Source organism: Sebastes fasciatus, chromosome 8 (assembly GCF_043250625.1).
Source record: "Sebastes fasciatus isolate fSebFas1 chromosome 8, fSebFas1.pri, whole genome shotgun sequence".
NCBI classification, from domain to species: Eukaryota; Metazoa; Chordata; class Actinopteri; order Perciformes; family Sebastidae; genus Sebastes; species Sebastes fasciatus.
Genome location: NC_133802.1, coordinates 35,325,842 through 35,340,270, shown reverse-complemented (window position 1 = coordinate 35,340,270; position 14,429 = coordinate 35,325,842). Strand labels below are relative to the sequence as shown.

Genomic DNA, 14,429 nt, shown 5'->3' with positions numbered 1-14,429 from the left:
TGAACAGGCTGAATTAACCCCCTGAGAGCCACAATAGACCCGTTCTAGTCTTCTTTAGGGGGTCCAGGGAGTCTTTAGGGGGAGATAGTAGGTCAACTGTAGATGTCACATAGAAGTGGTGAACATCATCTGAAAGCTGAGAACCTGAAGATTAATCTGACAAGCTGCTCAGCTCTGAGGGTCAAGATGTTCTAGTTATAAATCAGAAATAAACATGAATTAATTAATTTAAATTAATTTTAAAAGTGTATAAGGGTTTAGAACATTATGATAGCAGTATATGATGGTCACCCTCATGCTCTATTATGTCTCATAAGTTGTTGCAGCAGTTTCTGGGGTTGATTCCATTTATTACTCAGATTTGGTGCTAAATTTAACCATTTTTTTTACCACTGGAGAATTGATAAAAATGATCAATAATCCCTCCAAAATACCACATTAAGACACCAAGACCTCGAGGAACACCAGAGAAAAAGACATGTTGAGATTTGGGATCCAAAACTTTTGACATTTGGAGATTTCTGCATTTTTCGGCGATTGGATGGCGAACACTTGTGTTGTGTAAACTGCTCAGAAACCCCCTTATTGATCAATCTAGCTAGGAAAGCCATCCATCCTCTGAATGCTCTAGGTCTCTAGCCTGATCCATCCATCATCTGAATGCTTTAGGTCTCTAGCCTGATCCATCCATCATCTGAATGCTTTAGGTCTCTAGTTTGATCCATCCATCCTCTGAATGCTTTAGGTCTCTAGCCTGATCCATCCATCATCTGAATGCTTTAGGTCTCTAGTTTGATCCATCCATCATCTGAATGCTTTAGGTCTCTAGCCTGATCCATCCATCCTCTGAATGCTCTAGGTCTCTAGTCTGATCCATCCATCCTCTGAATGCTCTAGGTCTCTAGCCTGATCCATCCATCATCTGAATGCTTTAGGTCTCTAGCCTGATCCATCCATCCTCTGAATGCTCTAGGTCTCTAGTCTGATCCATCCATCCTCTGAATGCTCTAGGTCTCTAGTTTGATCCATCCATCCTCTGAATGCTCTAGGTCTCTAGTCTGATCCATCCATCCTCTGAATGCTCTAGGTCTCTACTCTGATCCATCCATCCTCTGAATGCTCTAGGTCTCTAGTGTGATCCATCCATCCTCTGAATGCTCTAGGTCTCTAGTTTGATCCATCCATCCTCTGAATGCTCTAGGTCTCTACTCTGATCCATCCATCCTCTGAATGCTCTAGGTCTCTAGTCTGATCCATCCATCCTCTGAATGCTCTAGGTCTCTAGTCTGATCCATCCATCCTCTGAATGCTCTAGGTCTCTAGTCTGATCCATCCATCCTCTGAATGCTTTAGGTCTCTAGTTTGATCCATCCATCCTCTGAATGCTCTAGGTCTCTAGTCTGATCCATCCATCCTCTGAATGCTCTAGGTCTCTAGTCTGATCCATCCATCCTCTGAATGCTTTAGGTCTCTAGTTTGATCCATCCATCCTCTGAATGCTCTAGGTCTCTAGTCTGATCCATCCATCCTCTGAATGCTCTAGGTCTCTAGTCTGATTCATCCATCCTCTGAATGCTTTAGGTCTCTAGTTTGATCCATCCATCCTCTGAATGCTCTAGGTCTCTAGTCTGATCCATCCATCCTCTGAATGCTCTAGGTCTCTAGTCTGATCCATCCATCCTCTGAATGCTTTAGGTCTCTAGTTTGATCCATCCATCCTCTGAATGCTCTAGGTCTCTAGTTTGATCCATCCATCCTCTGAATGCTCTAGGTCTCTAGTCTGATCCATCCATCCTCTGAATGCTCTAGGTCTCTAGTCTGATCCATCCATCCTCTGAATGCTTTAGGTCTCTAGTTTGATCCATCCATCCTCTGAATGCTCTAGGTCTCTAGTTTGATCCATCCATCCTCTGAATGCTCTAGGTCTCTAGTCTGATCCATCCATCCTCTGAATGCTCTAGGTCTCTAGGCGTTTCCATTTACGGAACAGAGCCAGAGTTGCCAAGTCGGCTTATTATCAGTGACTTTGGGCTTGTTTTCCTGAAAAGGCCTCACTAATATTGGTAGTCATGGGGAGCGTTTTTTTTGGGCTTGTTTCTAAAGTGTAGTTGCTTATTTGGGCTCCTGTCTCTCTCCTTTATACCGCTCTAGTTTGTCCACAAACAGATGTCCGACAGTCGCTGACAATCATTGACTGCCGTCGCCACTCAGAGTTTTGTTGTTGTGAGACAAATGTTGATGGGGTTGATGGAGTTTAGCTAACAATACCAGGTACTAAGTGGGTGAAATATGGCATAAGGTGGGAAACAAAGAACAGGAAACAGAGAGTGGAGTTAAAGTTTGGATTCGCCCTCAAGTGGGCGACGATTCAAAGGCAGTTTGACGTTTCTCTAAGTGTGATATAATAACACATCATGCCGATCTGGTTCAACATACTAGCACTGAAACACATAAAAGAAAACGCAGCTCCGTTCTCTTCAGCGAGGCTTCGATTCACGGTCTTTGCAAAAATGAAACAAAATGCAAAAATTTAATTAAATGTATACAACTTCTTTTAGTTTAGTTGACAAGAAAGTCAACTGAACTAAAGTAACAAGCTAAAAATGAAATAAAATGTTCCACCTCTTTAAGTTCAGAACAAGTTTTCTTAGATTAGATTCCATCTTTTCTAGGTGACTGACAGCTGTCACATGACCCGGCTCATGAGCCATGACAAGAGAGGTGTACAAGTTTATTATTAAACATACAATAACCAATCAATGCATGAATGAATGAATCAGTGTGGTCAGTTTGTCAGCAGATGGATGAGTGGTTGTGTGGTGAATGAAGGGTGTAAAACCTGATCTAGTAACGCAGCCGAAGCAACCAAACAAGAACATGGTGGTGTAGGAATGGAGAGATCTCAGCTTCATCTTTAAATCATGTTCATAAATCTATTTAGTATAAAACTGAAGTATTTTTTCTCTTTTTTTTCTTTTACAGATTTATACAAATAAAATTATTCTGAATATCAGGATGAAAAATTATTCTGTCTGTTGCACAATAAAAAAATCATTTCAGCCATTTTCCTGCGTTGCAACTGTGCAACTCTTTTTCATAATGCAAACACAGATGGTAGCCAGAGATGACACATCTTATTGCTCAATTAGTACAATGTGAAGCACAATTTTAAAATGTATTATATCATCATATGAGTTACATTTCTTTATCTTGATATTTCTTCTGATATCATACTAAAGGTGTGAACGGTTCACTGTGTTTTACAAAAAAAGAGCAAGGACGTGCTGGATTTAGAAATACAATCACAATTTGGTAAAGTGATTAAAATGTGTTTTTATTTAGCAGCAGATGTTCAGAAGAGTCTTTGTGGAGTCTTTAAAACAGCTCTAAGTGTTGCTGATGAAGGACTTTATCAGAGAATAGTCTGCTTAGCTCTGTGACTGGAGTTTAAAGGTCAGACATGAGAGGCACAAACTGGAGCTACTGGGACTGTAACGTCTACTAGAATATACTCCTGCATTTATTAGAACATGTGAACATGCAGTTTTCTCTCCCTGCTGAGGAACACTGTCAACTTTGATTTACTGTGTGAGATGTTAAAGAGGTTCTGTCAAAGACAGTTGTTGAATACTAATATGACAAAATAGCTGCAGTCTCATCTTTACTACGATGATGAGTTCACTGTCCAGAGCAGTAACAGATATTAGTTCATCTTAAAATGTGGACAGAAAACCACAGAAACATGTTGAAGTTTTAAAAAGTGAAAGTGTCCGTTAACACTAACGTTAGCTACGTTTCTTTGTTAATATCATGACACTCATAAACACATCAAGTTAAAAAGCGTGCACACACACACACACACACACACACACACACACACACACACAGATAAACGATAGTTACGTATGTAACTACGGTTCTATGAGTTCTGGATGACTGCCAGAGGCAGTGTTTAACACTGGATGTTATCCATCTCGCGCACGCGCAGGTCGAGTATTTAATATCAACAAAGTCACATGTGACCTGGGATGACGTAGTTTATATAAGCCCACGTCATCATCAGATATGTCCCTCCAGAATCTTCTCGCCAAGATTCCGAGTGACAGCCAACTCTGGCAGTCATCCAGAACTCATAGAACCGTAGTTACATACGTAACTATCGTTCTATTTCGTTCTTCCTGACTGCCAGAGGCAGTGTCTAACACTGGATGACTACTACCAACGTAGTCACGAGGAAAACCCACCTCACCGGGAACGGCCTGTGGATTCCTGAAAGACCACCGATGCTATTGCATGGGGAGCAGCAACATTGACCCTGTAAAAACGGGCAAAGGTGCATGGAGTAGCCCAGCTGGCCGCAGCGCAGATATCACTTAGGGGGATCCCCCGTAGCGCTGCCCAGGAAGTGGAGACACTCCTGGTGGAGTGGCCTCTGATATTAAGAGGTAAAGGCAGTCCTTTTGACCTGTATGCTTCCTCAATGGCCTGACAATCCACCTGGAAAGCCTCTGCTTGGACAGGGTGTGCCCTTTCCTATGGCCCCCATAGCAGACAAACAGACTATCAGAGCGGCGAAAGCTCGCAGTCACCTGTATATAATGCCTTAAGGCCCTCACTGGGCAGAGCAGTTCCGCTGACTTAGCATCTTCCCCCTGTAGGCATGAAGGGTCATAAGCTGCCAGCTCAATGACCTGATTAGAGTGGGTCGGAGCCAACCTCTTCGGAAAAAATGATGGGTTAGGCCAAAGTGCTACCCCTGTGCCATCTGAGTTCCAGCGAATACACGTTTCACTCACTGACAAGGCGTGAAGTTCACTCACACGTTTTGCTGATGCCATCGCCAAAAGGAAAGCAACCTTTACTGAAGACCACTCCAGCCCCGACTGCTCCAGAGGCTCGAAGGGGGGGGAGACAAAGGGCTTCTAGCACCAGATGCAGTTCCCACGAGGGAACCTTGACAGCCTGCGGGGGGTTCCGCCGCTGGGCTCCTTTAAGAAATCGGGTCACCAGAGTGTGAGACCCCACGGTCTGGTTATCCACTCTGACATGCCCGGCTGAAATAGCAGCTACATAAACCTTCAAGGTAGAAGGAGAGAGTTTCTTCTCCAGCAAAGACTGCAAAAAACTCAGTATTATTGGCACAGAGGCACTCTGAGGTACCTCCTCATGCACTTTACACCACTCTGAGAATATTTTCCACCTGTTGGCATACAGTGCCCTGGTGGAGGGTGCTCTTGAGTCAGAAATGGTTTGAATTACCGCCCGGTCACATACCCTTAGGAGTGGGTCCGGCTCCTCAGGGGCCATACCCAAAGCTGTAGGCGATCCGGGTTCGGATGCCTGATGCGGCCCCCCAGTTGTGAGAGCAAGTCTTGCCTCTTGGGCAGGCACCATGGAACTCCGTCCAGAAGCCTGTGCATCCCCGGAAACCAGGGTCTCCCCGGCCAGTTTGAGGCGACCAACAGGAGTCTGTTGTTGCCGTGCTGTATTCTGTGTAGCGTTACTGCTATCAGTGGGAATGGTGGGAAGGCATAGAGGAGGCAATCTGGCCATGGGTGTGCCAGGGCCTCCTGTCCCAACGGGCTTGCTGTCTCCGTCAGGGAGAACCAAAGAGGGCAGTGCGTTGAGGCTTCTGAGGCAAACAGGTCCACCTCTGCTGCGCCATATTTGCGCCATATCTCCTCTACCACCTCTGGGTGGAGCCTCCACTCGCCCGCAGGGGGTTTCTGGCGGGAGAGAAAGTCTGCCACCACATTCTGTGGCCCTGGCAGATACATGGCCCTGAGGCTGGAAAAACAAGGGAAAGCCCATACCAGAAGTCTCCGTGCCACCTGTAGCAACCGGGTTGATCTGGTGCCCCCTTGCCGGTTCACATGGTAGACAGCTGACTTGTTGTCGGACCATACAATAACATGCCTGCCTCTCAAATGTGGTAGGAATTTGCGAAGTGCCAAATATATAGCACGGAGCTCGAGCACATTTATGTGCTCCGCCGCTTCCTGTGCTGTCCAGAGCCCCCTTATCGCTCTGTGCTGCCATACTGCCCCCCAGCCGGAGGGCGAAGCATCGGTCACCACCACCTCGCGACGTGAGGGAATCGAACCCAATGAGATGCCCCTGGCCAGATATGCCCCGGCTCTCCATGGCCGCAAAGCAAGGAGGCATCGGCAGGACACCCTGACTCTCTTGGATCTGTGGGACTTTGGATCTAATTGGAGACCATTGATCCAAATTTGGAATGGCCGTAAGTACAGGAGGCCCAGTGGCACTACTGATGTTACTGACGTCAACATACCTAACAGCCTGAGAAACAGGCTGTACCTCAACCTCCTGTTCTTCCGGAACCGGAGGAGGAGCTGGAGTATGGCGTTTACTCGTCTTGGTGTTGGGAAGGCCAGCATATGGCGGGAGTCCAGAGTTAAACCAATGAACACTACCCGTTGGCTGGGTATGAGACAACTCTTGGCATGGTTGACGGTAAGGCCCAACCTCGTCATGTGATGCAGAAGGGACGCAGTGTCCCGTTCTGCCTGTTCCCTGGTCAGAGCACAAATTAGCCAATCGTCCAGGTATGGGAGGATAAGCATACCCCTGGCTTGCATCGGGGCGAGTGCCGCCCTCATGCACCTTGTGAAGACCCGTGGGGCAAGGGAAAGACCAAATGGGAGCACCTTGAATTGGAAGGCCTTGCCTTCGAATGCGAAGCGCAGGTACTGCCTGTGAGGTAGTGCTATTGGGACGTGAAAGTATGCGTCCTTTAAATCGATGGATGTGAACCAACTGTGCCGTGTCACGTTTTGGAGCCCATCTGCTGTACTCAGCATGTGGAAGGGCAACACCTTCAGAAATGTGTTCAGCCCTCGTAAGTCCAGTATAGGGCGAAACCACCCTCTCTCTTTGGAATCAGAAAATAAACTGAGTAAAACCCACCTTGCTGTGTCTCTAGCCCCAGCTCTTCGATGGCACCCTTCCCCAGGAGGGTGGCTACTTCTTGTCTGAGTGCCTGGGACTTTGTGGGATCTCTGACCGTGGACAGTCTGATCCCACTGAAAACTGGGGGCCGGCGTCGGAATTGGAGATTGTACCCTTGGGAAAGCGTAGCCACCACCCAAGGGTCTGAAGTGCTGCTTTCCCAGCAGCTGAGTTGCTGCTGGGAGAAGCGTCCGACTGCCGGCCCCGGGGCATCAGGATCTTCCCCTCTGGCCCTTTGGGTACCTGGGGGGGCGATACCCTGACCCCCGACCCCTTCTCGCTTGAGGCACCGGCCGTGCCGGAGCCTGCGAGGTCCTCGGGTACGTATCAGGACGAGCTGGAAGCCGAGGGCGACTGGTACCACTACCCTGTGGGGGCCGCTGTCGCCATAAAGGCGTAGGTTCCCGGAAGCTAGCAAACTGCTGCCGAGTCTGGTTCGCCTGGATTCCACGCTCCAAGGCCTGCTGTGCTGCTGGGCCAAACAGCTCCCCCGGAACCACGGGGAGAGTGCGGAGGGCCCTCCGGCCCGGCTCCGAAAGCGGAGATTGGGCCAGCCATACCTGCCGGCGAGTCAGCGTAAGGGTCGACAGTAGTCTGCCAAGCTCCCTTGTGATAAGACCGAACGCCTGCAGGGATGCATCACTGAGGCTCTGGACGGAAGCATCCACGCCAGCAGTTTGCAGGGACTGGGACAAGGATAGTATCAGGTGGGAAAGAGAGTTTCCAAGACGGCCCATGCGTGCCGCTGTTTCATAAGCCTTGACTAGAAAGTCGTCTGTGATGCGACACTGGGGCCTGGGACAGCGAGCATCAGGCCTCAAGACCTCATTGGGAGACACAATAAGGGCGGCAATAGATGGCTCCACTGCTGGCATCTTACCCAGTCCGTAAGTGTCAGCGTTCTGCATTGAAGCTACGGCCCTGCCGTCAGTGGTGTGGTGGGAAAGCGATTTCGGGTCTGGCCAGCATTTGTGGAGCTCCTCAATGTATGGCTGGGAGGGTGGAACAGAGAAACCCGCCAGGGGCGGGGCCCACCTAAAAAATGCACTGGATGAGGTGCCCGCAGTCGGGGCCTCATCCACGCCTAAGCGTGCCAGAGCCATACGGACCACTGGCTTAACTGTCGCTGGAGCAGACTCTGAGCCTGCCCTGGACCCACTTCCTGACTGCTGGGAACAGGTGTCAGAAGCGTGGGAGGAGCTACTAGCTCTCCCTGTCCAGGCCGGTCCTCACAGAACTGGCTACAGGAAGCCCTCGTAGACAGGGCATCCTCATCCCATCCCGGTGGGGTAGGCTGGGTTGCGTTCACCCTGCCTGGCTGAAGGTTAAGGAGCAGCGCTTTAATCTCAGCAAACTCTGATGTTAGCGTGTCGACCTTAGTTGCCAAACAGTCCACTTTCCGTGCCTTTTTTGTAGGTGGGGCCCCCCCAGGTGGGGCGCGTCTCCGCCCACTCCGTGCATTTGAAGGTACACCCGATAGGGGCAACTGGCACTCGAGCTGCTCTTCTAGCTCAGCTAATCGAGCTATCTTCAGCTCCCGTGGTATAAAACTACAATTCATGCACTGACTGTCGGACAGCCCCTCCCTCAGGTGTACAACACCGAGGCATGTGGGGCATTCATCATGGCCATCAGTAGCTAGCAGTGGAGCCATGCAGGCACGGCAAACATGCTCACCTAACATGGTGCTGCTGATATTTATAATAATTCGTAGTATGAATTTTATACTCTTATATTTAATTAAATAATGTATTTATCTTACTTATATAATGTTACTTAGTTATGCAACTCATTGGTTACACTGGAGTGAAAGCACTCTCTAGTAACAAAGAGAAAAAATTACATCAAGTTGCTTAACAGGAAACTGTCTCAGTAACTAGGACACTAGCTTTGAACTAGGACTGTTATTATACAAAGACAGGGAAGATAATAACTTCCCCTTTAACAGCAGCCACAAAATAAGTTAACCCACAAGCGAAATCACTTACTGGGGAGCGGTCGCTCTATCTATCAACAAAGGAGATGTCTGCTTTAACGAGCGAAATCACTCGCTGCTGAGCAACACACACTGTAAAAGGAAATGAATTAGCCGACAACAGCCCAACGGGCTCGTTGTCCGACGGAGGCTCGCCGATACTGTAGCGCAAACACTTAGCTCGGCGGCAATAAACAATAAAGGAGACCGAAAACAGACTCCTATCAACAAACGTAACTGAAACTCTAACGACGGGAGGATATACTCACCTTGTGATCCTAGCTCACCTGTCGTTAGCCTCGCTGAATTGAACCGGCGAAAACACCGGTGTTACAGCGTCTAAAGTGTTAGAGTGTAGCCGTGATTAACTAATCGCAGCCCTTGGAGGACGAAACCGTAGCTCCAACCATGCGGTTGCAGGGCTTCCAGCGAAAAGTCAACGGCTTATCTCTTTTAATCAACCTGCATTCGCGGATTACCTGCCGCGAGAAGATTTAAGGGACATATCTGATGATGACGTGGGCTTATATAAACTACGTCATCCCAGGTCACATGTGACTTTGTTGATATTAAATACTCGACCTGCGCGTGCGCGAGATGGATAACATCCAGTGTTAAACATTGCCTCTGGCAGTCAGGAAGAACGAAATAGAACTCACCTGACTTCCAGTAAATGGAGAGGGGAGGAGCCACACCGACCAGGTGATCCAGGTACATGAACAGGAAGAGAAGCCTGACTCTTAAAGTGTTCAATGACACCATTTAGAGTCAACGGAGCAGAAGACTGAAGACTGAAGACTGAAGACAGAAGACTGAAGACTGAAGACTGAAGCAGGGTGAGTGTTAATCCAACATTTTATTACTTCACTCTCAAAGTGTCTGAGTCAGTTTCCTCCCTGTGGACTGTAGACGAGAGAAATGTTACAAATGAACTCAACAGTTTGATTCTTCTGTGAACACGTCACAAGTCATGTGTGTGTGTGTGTGTGTGTGTGTGTGTGTGTGTGTGTGTGTGTGTGTGTGTGACTTCCTGTTCTTTCAGCCTGTGACTCTTGTACTAACTTGTTTGTCTTGATTCTTGAGTTCTGAGCTCACAGTCAGTGTCCCTATTTTACCTCTCAGACTGACTTCAGATCAGAAGATGAGTGACTGTGTGGAGGAAGAGGAGGACAGAGAGTCTCTAGTCTCTGGCCGTCTGTCTATGAAGAGTAATCAGTCTAAAGGTGAACCTCTACACTTCAGTAATGAACCTGGACCCTCAGATTCAAAGTAAGAGACTGTTTTTACCAGTAACTTCTAATCACAGTTAAAGCGATGCTGAACTTTGGTAGAACTTTGGGTTGTATCTCTAACTAGCCGTGATATATGACCAACTAAAGGAGATAATCATCATCAACTGCTCCCGTCAGCGGGTTACGCTTTGTTCTGCTCTCTCTCTCTATTTACTCCCTTGCTAGTGAAACAGGTTGCTTTCACTCATGGCCCGTTCTGTTGGGTTAAAACAAACTCAGGTCTGTACTGTTAGTACGGTTTGTTTGGGCCGGTGTGAAAGCTCATTCAAACTCTGGTGAAGACCAAACCACCAAACTCTGGTCCACCTTAAAAGTTGGGTCTCGGTCGTCTTCCAAGTGAACTCTGGGAGCGTTTCGTTTCTGGTGTGAAAGCAAGCGAACCAACCACCAGCAGATATGTGATGTTAGCATGATTTATAAAGCTAAACTACTAATAAATCCATCTGCTGATGGTGGAATCTGTTCAGGAAGTGATCTTATTGATCTGTATTTAAACATTCAGGGCAGCCTACGTTGACCCTGACAATGCTACATTATGTTTCATACCGTCTGCCTGAATATACCTGTATTCACCCTCTGTCTGAAACGCTCCTTTATCCACTACGAAACATTAGCTTCAAATCCCGGCGCTCTTCCCGGGGGCTTGGTTTAGCAATATCTAAAGATGTTCCTCTACACTTCAGTAATGAACCTGCACCCTCAGACACAAAGTAAGACAGCTGCTATATTCAGATTTACAGACGTAGGCAAAGTTGTTGGTACCCTTCCGTTAAAGAGAGAAAAACCCACAATAGTCACTGAAATAACTTGAAACTGACAAAAGTAATAATAAATAAAAATTTACTGAAAATGAACTAATGAAAATCAGACATTGTTTTTGAATTGTGGTTCAACAGAATCATTTTAAAAAACAAACTAATGAAACTGACCTGGACAAAAAATGATGGTACCCCTAGAAAAGATGTAAAATAATTTGACCATAGGGACATGTTAAACTAAGGTGTGTCCTGTAAATAGCATCACAGGTATCTTCAAACTTGTAATCAGTCAGTCTGCCTATTTAAAGGGTGAAAAGTAGTCACTGTGCTGTTTGGTATCATGGTGTGTACCACACTGAACATGGACCACAGAAAGCTAAGGAGAGAGTTGTCTCAGGAGATCAGAAAGAACATTATAGACCTTCATGTTAAAGGTAAAGGCTATAAGACCATCTCCAAGCAGCTTGATGTTCCTGTGACTACAGCTGCACATATTATTCAGAAGTTTAAGGTCTATGGGACTGTAGCCAACCTCCCTGGACGTGGCCGCAAGAGGAAAATTGATGACATATTGAAGAGACGGATAATACGAATGGTAACCAAAGAGCCCAGAACAACTTCCAAAGAGATTAGAGGTGAACTCCAAGGTCAAGGTACATCAGTGTCAAATCGCACCATCCGTCGCTGTTTGAGCCAAAGTGGACTTAATGGAAGACGACCAAGGAGGACACCAAATCATAAAAAAGCGAGACTGGAATTTTCCAAAATGCATATTGACAAGCCACAAAGCTTCTGGGAGAATGTCCTTTGGACAGATGAGACAAAACTGGAGCTTTTTGGCAAGTCACATCAGCTCTATGTTCACAGACGCAAAAATGAAGCATCCAAAGAAAAGAACACTGTACCTAATGTGAAACATGGAGGAGGCTCGGTTATGTTATGGGGCTGCTTTGTTGCATCTGACACAGGGTGTCTTGAATCTGTGCAGGGTGCAATGAAATCTCAAGACTATCAAGGCATTCTGGAGCGAAATGTGCCGCCCAGTGTCAGAAAGCTTGGTCTCAGTTGCAGGTCATGGGTCTTCCAACAGGATAATGACCCAAAACACAGCTAAACACACCCAAGAATGGCTAAGAACAAAACATTGGACTATTCTGAAGTGGCCTTCTATGAGCCCTGATCTAAATCCTATTGAACATCTGTGGAAGGAGCTGAAACATGCAGTCTGGAGAAGGCACCCTTCAAACCTGAGACAGCTGGAGCAGTTTGCTCACGAGGAGTGGGCCAACATACCTGTGGACAGGTGCAGAAGTCTCATTGAGAGTTACAGAAATCACTTGATTGCAGTGATTGCCTCAAAAGGTTGTGCAACAAAATATTAAGTTAAGGGTACCATCATTTTTGTCTAGGCCAGTTTCATTAGTTTGTTTTTTTAAATGATTCTGCTGAACCACAATTCAAAGCTGATTTTCATTAGTTAATTTTCAGTGAATTTTTATTTATTATTACTTTTGTCAGTTTCAAGTTATTTCAGTGACCATTGTTGGTTTTTCTTTCTTTAACGGAAGGGTACCAACGATTTTGCCTACGTCTGTATACACAAATGTATTTGCCAACTAAAATTTAACAGACTTCATCAAATAATCTCTTCCTCTTAGTATCTGTGACAGCTGTCAGTCACCTAGAGAAGATGTAATCTAATCTAAGAAAACAAGCTTTTAAACCTCCTTATTGTCGACAGCAGCAGTAGTTTGTGTGTTTAGAGCGACCTTAATGACCTAAAAAGAGATTAATGTGATATTAAGTAAATCATCTTGGTGTTTGCAGAGTTCAGTCCAGACAGAGAGCAGAGTCTCCAGTACCCAGCTGTCTGTCTATGAAGAGTGACCGGTCCATGGGTCATCTTCCAGACTTCAGTAATGAACCTGGACCCTCAGAGTCAAAGTAAGAGACTGTTTCTACTGTAAGCTGACCTGATGGATGATGATGATGCATTGAGGATGAAGACTAAACGTTCTGCTAACAGAGTTATATTCCTCAACATGCAGCTTCATGTTGTACTAACTGAGCAAGAAGAAGAGTCATCTCTGGCTACCATCTATGTTTGGATTATGAAAAAGAGTTGCAACTCAGGAAAATGGCATAAATTATTCTTTATTATGCAACAGACAATAGTTTTTGAACTCATTTTAATTCAACCTGTTCAAGCTAAAAGAGATTCTCATGAACACTCCGTGTTATAGAGCTGATTTGTGTGATACACACGCCCTCATAGATAAACTCAAGGTCAAAGGTTTCCTGTAGATGAATAACAGAGCAGAAGGATGAAGACTGTAGACTGAGGCAGTGTGAGTGTTAATCCAACAGTTTATTACTTTACTGCCAAAGTGTCTGAGTCCGTTTCCTCCCTGTGGACTGTAGAGGAGAGACATGTGACGCTGCCACCTTGTGGTTTCCCGGCGTGCCCTCACAGTATGAGGTCCATGAGCAAGTTGCAGTTCTTTTTCCTCCCATCATGTTATATAGCCTCCAGAATAATATCAATGATTTAAAAGAGGCCAAAGAGAGCTGATTATGTCCTTTACTGATTCACAGTCACTTTGGGTAGTTTAGTTTGAGTTAGTTAGGTTTGAACTGAGGTTAGAAGTGGTCTAAATATTGAGGTAGACCAGCAGTCTGAGACACACAGCATGTAACTCTGGTGTTCCTTGTTAGAATAGATTAATATCAATGTTTTAAAAATGTCCGTTGTTCCTCTTTAATAAAGAAACTCCAGCCAGATCACTAAATGTTTAATAAGACAGCAGCTAATTCTTGTTTATTAAAGCAGGAGAGTTCAAATAAAGGAACATCTTCATCACAGACTGAATGCTGAATTCACTACCAACACTTTAACTCTTCTCTGTGACCATCTGAGCTTCAGTGTCGGACAAGTCTGGATATTCTTCACCAACAATCAACACATGATTTTAATAATAAAGTAATGTCTCCACAGAGAGAAGAAGAGGAGTCATGCTTCTGTGGAGGAGCCGATGTCCAGATCCAGAACAAGACCTGGACCTCAGACAGCCAGTCAGACCAGAACAAGACTCTCTCAGAGTAGAGAGAGTAGAGAGAGATTTCGGATTCAGAGGACGCTGGCGTGTTTGTCGCCGCTTCTCAGTTCCGTAGCAAAAACTTCGCTTTTTGTTTAAATCTGTGCCTACATTCACTGCATGTAGGAATAAGTTATCACTATAAGTTGTATTTACACTTCACTGTCTGGTGCTGCTAACTGTCAGAAGATTGTGCACATTTGGCTCTGTGTGCTCGCCTTCTCCAGTGATCAGCTGTCAGCTGTTAGCTCCGCCGACCAAGCGGCGCTATCAACTTACTGTGGATTATCCAACGTCACTCCGCTGCTCACGTTTGGACATCTCCATGCCACGACTC

At 46.1% G+C, this 14,429-nt stretch overlaps 1 long non-coding RNA gene and 1 pseudogene across 1 annotated transcript; one reads left to right on the top strand and one right to left on the bottom strand.

Moving 5' to 3' along the window:
- Window positions 1-5,276: 5,276 nt before the first annotated feature.
- Window positions 5,277-8,075, bottom strand: LOC141771982 (uncharacterized; annotated as a pseudogene).
- A 1,679-nt stretch (window positions 8,076-9,754) lies between these two features.
- LOC141773301 (uncharacterized) lies at window positions 9,755-14,087 on the top strand. Its single transcript, XR_012595068.1, has 4 exons — window positions 9,755-9,783; window positions 10,045-10,216; window positions 12,825-12,941; window positions 13,993-14,087. It is a non-coding gene; the product is annotated as an uncharacterized LOC141773301 (long non-coding RNA).
- Window positions 14,088-14,429: the final 342 nt, after the last annotated feature.